Here is an 8906-nt window from a genome sequence, read left to right as displayed (position 1 = left end):
AGTTGAACCCTGCTTTACTGTTTGAAATCATCAAGGGTGATAGTGAGTGTTGATCAATGTGTCTGATTTTGATGATCAGGTTGAAAAATAAAATTTTCACGACCCCCAAAATTGAGAAAAGGAAAAGTAGTCTTTTTTTTTCAGAGCCATAGGACCAATGTAGCCAGATTTTATTACTCCAGTTTTTACAGTGCATGTCATCCTTCTGGTGGGATGCTGCTAGTGTATCACAAAGTACTTTCCTCAAGACTCAAGGCCTAACAGACCAGCCACCACTGTGTGAACAAGAGACATAGGTCCAGAATCGAACCAGTTCCCTTTGCATGTAAAGCAAGTGCTTTACCAACTGAGCTATCGGAACCACATAATTATATGTAAAAAAAAGAAGCACAGAACAGATTATTTTAACAGAGAGAAGATTTACAAGGAAAAAAATATCATCTCCCAAAACAATAACTATGCATTTGACTGTTTCCCTCCCAGCCAGGATAAAACCAAGTATGTATGTAATCTCATTCCAAGACAAAGACAGAATGCAAGTTGGAAAACAGATATACGGGGATAGGAGTAGAAGACACAGTATGTACCTGCCCACTATGGAAGGCCAGGAACCCCACCCAAGGAGTAAATTTAGCATTTATTTGCTTATTGTCTTATGTTTAGCTTTGAGATCTCGGGGTATGACATTCTGACTTGTTTGAGTCCCTCTGTGACTGTGTGTGCAATGAGTTGGGTCCTTGGAAAAAAGCTCTTTACTTACTTTTTCTTATCATAAATAAAAACCTGGATCTTTTATAAACAGCAATCTCCACTAAACATGCAAAAACGCTTTACAAGGGGTCGACAGCAACACTCAACATGTAGGATGAGAAACGACACTTAGGCGATATTACACTTTTTTTTTTGGACAGTGACAACGCTGTTGACCAGTTACTCATTTTACACCCACATAAGGTGGGAAAATGTGAGTAAAGAGCCTTTCCAAGGGCTCAACTTTACACCACTCGGGATGCGAACCCAGACCTTTTGGTCCAAAGGTGTATGACCTACTCCAGACCACATAACCGCACTTATAAAATAAAACTACCTGGATGGTAATCTTACAAGATAGTCATAGCGCCTTATTGTCGTCATGTCTGGTCTACATACTCAATGTACCCCCACCTGGTGGATAAAGTCTTACCACAAGACCATAAAGTGCATAAACATATATATCAATGTCAGAAACGTTTACATTTTGTTCTTTTTCAGAGAGGGTCATGAAAGAACACTAATTTTGAAGCAACCAATCCCGAAAATGGATCAGCACCAGAACCTATGGATACTGAAGTGGTCAACAGGGAGACTGAAAACAAAGAAAATGAACTAAGGGATAACAAGGAAAATGAACAAAGGGTTATTCCAAATTTAGGTATGACTTTAATGACACATAAAAGAAATGACAAATTGTATAATTTTTACTATGTGGAAAGAGCACAGTGAGCCTGTTGAACAGTTGAATGTTCAAGATTTTGGGCATCCAAAGTGCTGATTAGATACATCCTGCCACTCATGACTATATTTCACCACGCTCTCTGGAGGATCAAAATTTATCGGACATGGAAGTGCCAAATCCCAACAACTGATAGAAGTTTCAGATGGCACAGTCTTCTCACCAATGAGAGGAGCCTAGGAAATAAAAAAAAGAAAGCATGAAAAGAATAAAAATATTTTTTAAAAATCAATGATTTTATGAATATGTGATAAATTTATTTTAACCGCCTGAAAAAAAAACATAGATTGTCTGGAGTCAAACAACTTGCTGCCTTGAGCAATTTCTATTTAAAATACTTTTCTCGGGCCCATTAGAATAGAAACATAAATGTTTTCTTCAATTCCCTTCCTCTTGACTTGCAACTACCTTTTTAAAAAAGGCATAGATGTACAGGTGTCAGAGTCTTAATCTGCATATCCAAAATGTTGGGTATTAGATATGCAGGCTACCAGTCTCTATGTAGCTGGACATAAATAAAACACTGTTCATACATAGAATACCTATGACAGAGAAAAAACAAACTTCTAACTGGATAGTACTGTTAATGCAATTCCAGACATTGTAAGTGGGTAAAAGTAAAAGTGGGTGGTCTCAATAGATTCAATATTCTTACCCAGATTAATTACAGTTTGTTGATCTAGTCTCTGCTGGACAACTAATTGCAAAAATAATTTCATTTTATTTCAGATTCTAACATGACACTGTTAGCAGTGGTTGCAGAGAACTTATCACTGAAAGAAGAAGTCTTTTTGCTTAAGCAACAACTGAAGGAGTCTAAGAGACTTCACGCCCAAGAATTATTAAAAGGAGAGGAACTTAAGAGGCTGCTGTTGTCAAAAAAAACCCAAAACGGACGCAGATAAATGCAGTCACTCACTGACCATTGAACACCTGCACCATCACGGACCGAAAGAAGCTGTAAAGAGTTACACTGGTTTCGTGTATAAAGATTTTGTAAAAATATTCATCTTTGTAATTTACCATATCAACACAAATGAAAGCAACACGTTAGTTGCCCATTATAGATCAATTTTTACTTGTTATGATGAAATTGCGTCAAAATTACACTTTCTTGCATCTTGCCAATTTATTTAAAATATCAAGAAATGATGCAGGATGTCTATTTAGGGCATGGATCAATTACTTTTATTTCAGGCTTGACAGTTTGCCAGTATGGCCCGATCGGGACACCATTAAGAATAACATGCTACAACATTTTTAAAAAGATTTTCCGGACACACTAGTTTGTCTTGATGGTATAGAGATAAAGACAAACAGGCCCAAGGCCTTAAAAAATCAAAGTCTATTGAATTCAGACTATAAGCCTTTTAACAATGCCAAAGTAGGCACATCAGTATATTGTTCATGGGATCTTCTGTTCCCCCTTCGAACCATCTTTGTCTTGCTTTTCCTTTGATACTTTCAACTTCAGATCTACAACTTCTCCCCCTATCATCTGGCACTCAAATGATTTAATTGTGTCGCAAGTGCTGTAAATCCCCTAAAATCAAACAATCTACCCTTGTAACAATGCAGATTGTTTTGTCCCAATGATTTGAATGCATTTTATTACCTGTTGTTCTCAATAGCTGCCATGACTGGTCGCAGCTTTACATTCCTACGTGGTTTGGGAATAACCATGGAGGTAATGGGCTCGGGATCAGTTCTTGGGCCACGAGGTTTACTCCATTGTTGTGGAAGGCTTGTGTGCAGCTTGGATCTGTAGGTATATCTTGTAATCCAGTTTGCAGCCAATTCTTCAGTGTAAGGATTACTGCAACAACATGGGAACATTCACCAGATATGCTGCAAGTAAAATTTAAAAACAAATGAAAACAACACTTGTTTGTAAAACCTGCTCGGAATGAAAATTATATCACATATTTAGATGATGAGTCACATTATTTTTAAAATGGTGTATAGGATGGCTAACCCCCTTTTTAAGTTGAATTAAAAAATATTATGCCAAATCGAGCTAATGGATCACACTTGACAAAGGGTATTCGAGGTAAAATGGTGCTAGAAAGTGAATTTAAAGTTAAAATAATCAAAAATATTTAAAATTTAGATAATCACTCTACAATAAATCAATAAACTACATTCACTCTCCGCAATTAAAAATTAATCTAATCCAAGTCTCATATTTTTTCGTGCGGCTATGTGGTCTTGTGGTATGACACTCGCTTTTGGATTGGAAGGTCCTGGGTTCGAGCCTCGCTCAGCGCATAGTTGAGTCCTTGGAAAAGGCTTGTTACTCACATTCTCTCACCGTACTCAGGTGTAAAATGAGTACCTGGCCGTTAACAGGGTGTCTCTGTCCGAAACAAAAAATGTAATATTGCCTAACAGGCGTCATGACCTGTCCTAAATGTTAATTGTTGCTGTTGGCCCAGAACCCATTGTAAAGCGCTTTGAGCACGTTTAGTGGATGCTGCGCCAATAATTTTTAACAAAACTTTTGTAAATAAATTCAATTCTTTGCATCTACAAACGCACTCCCAACATATCTTTCTCAGGCGGTGAGTCACAAATATTACAATTTTAATTTCCCGCATAGCTCAACTGACTTAGTAATTGATTCCCTTGAAATGGCATAAATAATAATTGGTCTCTAACTCTAAAGCATCATATTTTACCTGATGGCCCAGTCCACAAATTTTATGTTTGCGTTTTATAAATATAAATATAATAAAAAGCATGTTTCCTTAGAAGACTTTTTTTCTTTCATTTCTTAATCAAATTACAGTTCTCTGTACCAAATTCCTGAAATAATTAACTCAGAAAGACTGAAATAATATTTTTTTAGGGCCAACTGCCTAGAGAAGCAGTTGAAAAATTATAGTGGAAAGAACTTTAGAGAAAACTAAAATTCCTTAACTGGGCATCAAATCATAGTCATTGACACACTAAAGATGCTAATAAAAAAATAATAATAATAATGATAATGATATGATCATAATAAGAATGATAACAATAGTAATAGATATTTGTGAGACTAAATAATGCAAGAAATTATGGAATCGATGTAAAAATGAAATACTTTCCCATCATTTTGGCAGTCATAAACTGAGAGAGGCAACTTAATGTGATGCAAATTAAAATTACTTTAAATTTGTAAAAATAGACTTAGTGATCATTGTCATCATGAACTTAGTACTAGTAATAGTAATTCTGATAATCGTATACCGGTGATTTAAAAAAATTAATAAGGGCACTTAAGTTTGTTTATTTCTATCAATAAAACAAGATATATATATATATATATTTTATATATATATATATATATATATATATTTTAAATAATCGGATTGAGCCGAAGCTCTACTGAGCCAATGCAAACAACAGGGGGCACACATAAAAATAAAACACAACTCTAACTCGCCTACACATGACAGTACAACTCTTTTGTTCTCCCTTTACTTACGTTCTCTTAACTCCCATCCCCACCACTTTTTTATGTAGTAACGCTTTCTACAAAACTGAATTCATGAAGACCAAGATGAAAAAGACATACGTCACCTAACATTTGACATTTCATTGAAATTAATCTTGTTTCACAACCCACATGACTGACTGACCGATGAGATGACTTGTCTAGCGTCGTGATAATTTACACAGTGCAGAAGAGGACGATGCATAGAAAAATAGAAATCGATTGTAACTTTAAACAGTAGTTTTAAAAATGAAACTCAGCAAAAGCCCCCCATAGACGCCGACATCCGCTGGTAGCGGGACGGATGACCTAGTCGCTGTGACCCGATCCCTGCGTTTATCGCAGATGATTTTTGCCCACATACGGGGAGATATTTTTTTAGGCGATCGGCGATCGGGGGCATGGCAGTATAAAAAAGTGGACAATTTTTTTTCGGATTTTCGCTGTTTTCACGTCGGATTCGTGATCAGCGTCAAATTTACAATAGGTTTGATACTAAGAACTGTGTGTTTACTCCAAAAATTGGTGAAATTAGAAATAAATTTTAATTAATAGTGAGGCTACGATCCCAGTTATTGTCTGTTATTCTATCTTTCGTCTTGCGCACAATAGTGATTACTTCTCACTAAATTATATCAATTAGACTGTTGAAGGAACAAAATTGACATCATTCCACTCTTTGTTATTGTATTAAGACAGTCATTTTGGTAATTAGTTCTCACTAAATTATATCTATCAGACTTTTAACGTTCAAGGTTACTTGTAGTTTTGTGTGACGGTACGTTATTTCCGACTGGAGGATGTTGTGAGCATTTTACCTAAACTCATAGCATCAATAACCGTCCAAGATATTCCCATCATATGTAGCAATAGCTATAAGAGAGAGAGAGAGAGAGAGAGAGAGAGAGAGAGAGAGAGAGAGAGAGAGAGAAATTTACTTGCGCTATATATACCGCTATATTCAATAAAGGTGCTCAAATCACTTTATAAGGGTCTTTGGCCAACATAAAAACATGTTAGACGAGACATGACTGTTAAGCGATATTGCAATTGTTTCCCGTCAGAGACGACGCTGTAAACAGCGAGGTACTCATTTTAACAGTGAACAAGGTGAGAGAATGCGAGTAAAGAGCCTTTTCCAAGGACTCAATTATGCGCCACTCAGAGCGGGACTCGAATCCAGTACCGTCCGATCCAAAGGCGAGTGTCATTTCACAAGATCACATGCATAGCCGCACAAAAAAGTGATGAGAGAATAGATTCATATGTATTGAAGGAGGAGAGAGCGAATGTAGTGAGTAAAGTTCTTGGATTTTTATAGAAGGAACCAAATTGACGTCACTCATCTCATTGTTATTGTTTTTAGACACCCATTTTTATGATTAGTTCTCATTAAAATATATCAGACTATAACGTTCAAGATTTCATGTAGATCTTTGGGCTGGAGTGATATTTCTGGCTGGAGGACTTTGTGAGTATTTTAATTTAACACAGAGCATCAATAGAAGGAATGAATTGGACGTTAGTCAACCCGTTGTTATTGCTTTTCGACAGCATTTTATAATTAACTTATCACTAAGTTATATCAATCAGACAATGAACGTTCGCGTTTGCAGTTTTGTGTGTTAATATATTATACCCCGATGAAGATGTCGTGAGTATTTTTCCAATACGCATAACATCCATACATTTGCAATCCGATTTAAGTTTAAAAGCAACGTAGACCACGGAAATTTTTCAATTTTGTGGACAATAAAGATTTGTTATTTATCGTCATTATTATTATTATTATTATTATTATTATTATTATTATTATTATTATTATTATTATTATTATTATTATTATTATTATTATTATTATTATTATTATTATTATTATTATTATTATTATTATTATTATTATTATCATTATTTATAAAACAAATCGACAGTGTTCCCGTGGCAGGTGAAACGGGTACTCCTCGGGACTACTCGCATTCGCAACCCCCCCCCCCCCCCAACCACCACCGCCACCACACACACGCACACAGCTCTTTTTTTTTTGGGGGGGGGGGGCGTTGTTTGTAGAGTATAATTCAGGGTTACAATGCCCACCCCTGTCATTACGTAGTCAAGGCTTTTTGACATCTGCCAATCCCAAATGTCTGTGTCAAGGTCGACCGTCATGTCGCGTCAACGGGTGGGGAGGAAAAAAAAAAAAGAACTGGCATATTATTATATCATTACACTGAAAATTATGAAAACTATTTTTTATTTTGTATGAAATCCTTTATAAATTTTACCATGATCAAGAACGAAACTTTTGCCATCTTCCTCTTCCTGGCGCAACATTTATAAAAATATTATTAAAAAAAAATAATAACACAGCATTTATTTGGCGCAATATCTACGTGCTCAAAGCGCTTTACAAGGGGTCCCAAGGCAACAGCAATATTAAACTTGAAAGACGAGACATGACGCCTGTCAGGCGATGTGACATTTTTTCCTAACAAATTCAACGAACGGCCATGTACTCATTTTACACCTGAGTACGGTGAGAAAATGTGAGTAAAGAGGACTCAACTCTGCGCAACGCAGAGCGGGTCTCGAAACCTGAACCTTCCGATCTGGAAGCGAGAGTCATACCACAAAACAGGGAGGAGCACTGTTCTGTCGGCCACATAACCTCAATATTAATTAAATTTTATTTCTAATTTCATCAATTTTTGGAGTAAAAACATAGTTCTTGGTATCAAACCTATTGTAAATTCGACGCTGATCACGAATCTGACGTCAAAACAACGAAAATCCGAAAAAAATTGTCCAATTTTTTATACTGCCACGCCCCCGATCGCCGATCGCCTCGAAAAATATTAAGCAAAGCGGGCTTTGCGGGCGATCGATCGTACCTAGGTTTATCGGCCAGGTATTTGGCCACACACATTGCGTTTTCACCCCGGTTTGCCTGATCGGGGTCTGAACCAGGATCATATCCGGGCGTGTATGGAGCCTTTAAAATTGAACACTTACCCTGCTTTGTATGAGCAGTAGGCATCCACTGCCTTCTTTTCCCTCAAAACTCACGTCGTGGGGCTTCTCGCTCTTCGGTTGGCCTCGATAAACAGAAGCAAAAACATCAAAAATTTCGTTCTCCTTTTAAAATATTTTAACAGACTTTTATAGGCAAAAAGCTTCCTCTCGTGTTTTTTTGCCAGGATGTCAATTGATGTGGTAAATAATTTTGAGAAATATCCTCAGGGAGCTCGCTGACTGCCATCGTGATAGTGTAAGATAAAGAAAGAAACCAACATGAATGACCGAATCCGTGTCATGACCGTCGTCAAAAGGGGGTCAAGGTCAAGAGGCGCGGTTAATTCCCCCTGCACTACCCGTTTATTAACTCATGTTCCTAATCTAAATCCCAATTCAATGTTGTTAATTAATTGAGTGGCAAATCAAAAACGAATGTCATGCCAGGCAATATGAATATATTGTTTTTTTTTCTTAATAGTCTCGTTCTCGTGACTATTTTAATTAGTTACTCGTGCAGATAGAAAAACAATGCCATGTATATCTGAAGGCTGGAGTAGACCATAGTCGATATTTTAAGTCACGATTTCTCGTCAGTTATTGGGCGTGGTCTCTGACGTAAGGACGGAAAATAACAACAACTTTTAAACCGGTGCTGATTTTTGATCAAACACTTTTTTCCCCCCACTTAACTCGGGTGTGAATGGATACCTGTCTGTAACCAAGTGACAAATGGCAAAGTTTTCAAAAACAAAAATAAATAAATACATAAATAAATACATAAATAAATACATAAATAAATACATACATACATAAATAAGTAAATAAATATATAAATAAAACTATTATTTCTCATGTCATATCTTTTCTTTTTTCTATGTGATCTACATAAGCAAGTAAAAGTTCTTTGTCATGTTTGTTTTTGTACTC

The 8906-nt window shown here is 36.4% G+C and overlaps 1 long non-coding RNA gene across 1 annotated transcript; it reads right to left on the bottom strand.

Annotated features, from left to right (window-relative positions):
- Window positions 1–1542: 1542 nt before the first annotated feature.
- Window positions 1543–8338, bottom strand: LOC144958743 (uncharacterized). Its single transcript, XR_013642509.1, has 3 exons — window positions 7977–8338; window positions 3108–3340; window positions 1543–1668 (listed from the first exon to the last, which is right to left on the bottom strand). It is a non-coding gene; the product is annotated as an uncharacterized LOC144958743 (long non-coding RNA).
- Between the last annotated feature and the right edge of the window lie 568 nt (window positions 8339–8906).

Source organism: Berghia stephanieae, chromosome 13, assembly GCF_034508935.2.
Source record: "Berghia stephanieae isolate SIO BIC M18660-M18661 chromosome 13, UCSD_Bste_1.3, whole genome shotgun sequence".
NCBI classification, from domain to species: Eukaryota; Metazoa; Mollusca; class Gastropoda; order Nudibranchia; family Aeolidiidae; genus Berghia; species Berghia stephanieae.
This window is presented reverse-complemented; position numbering and strand designations above follow the sequence as displayed.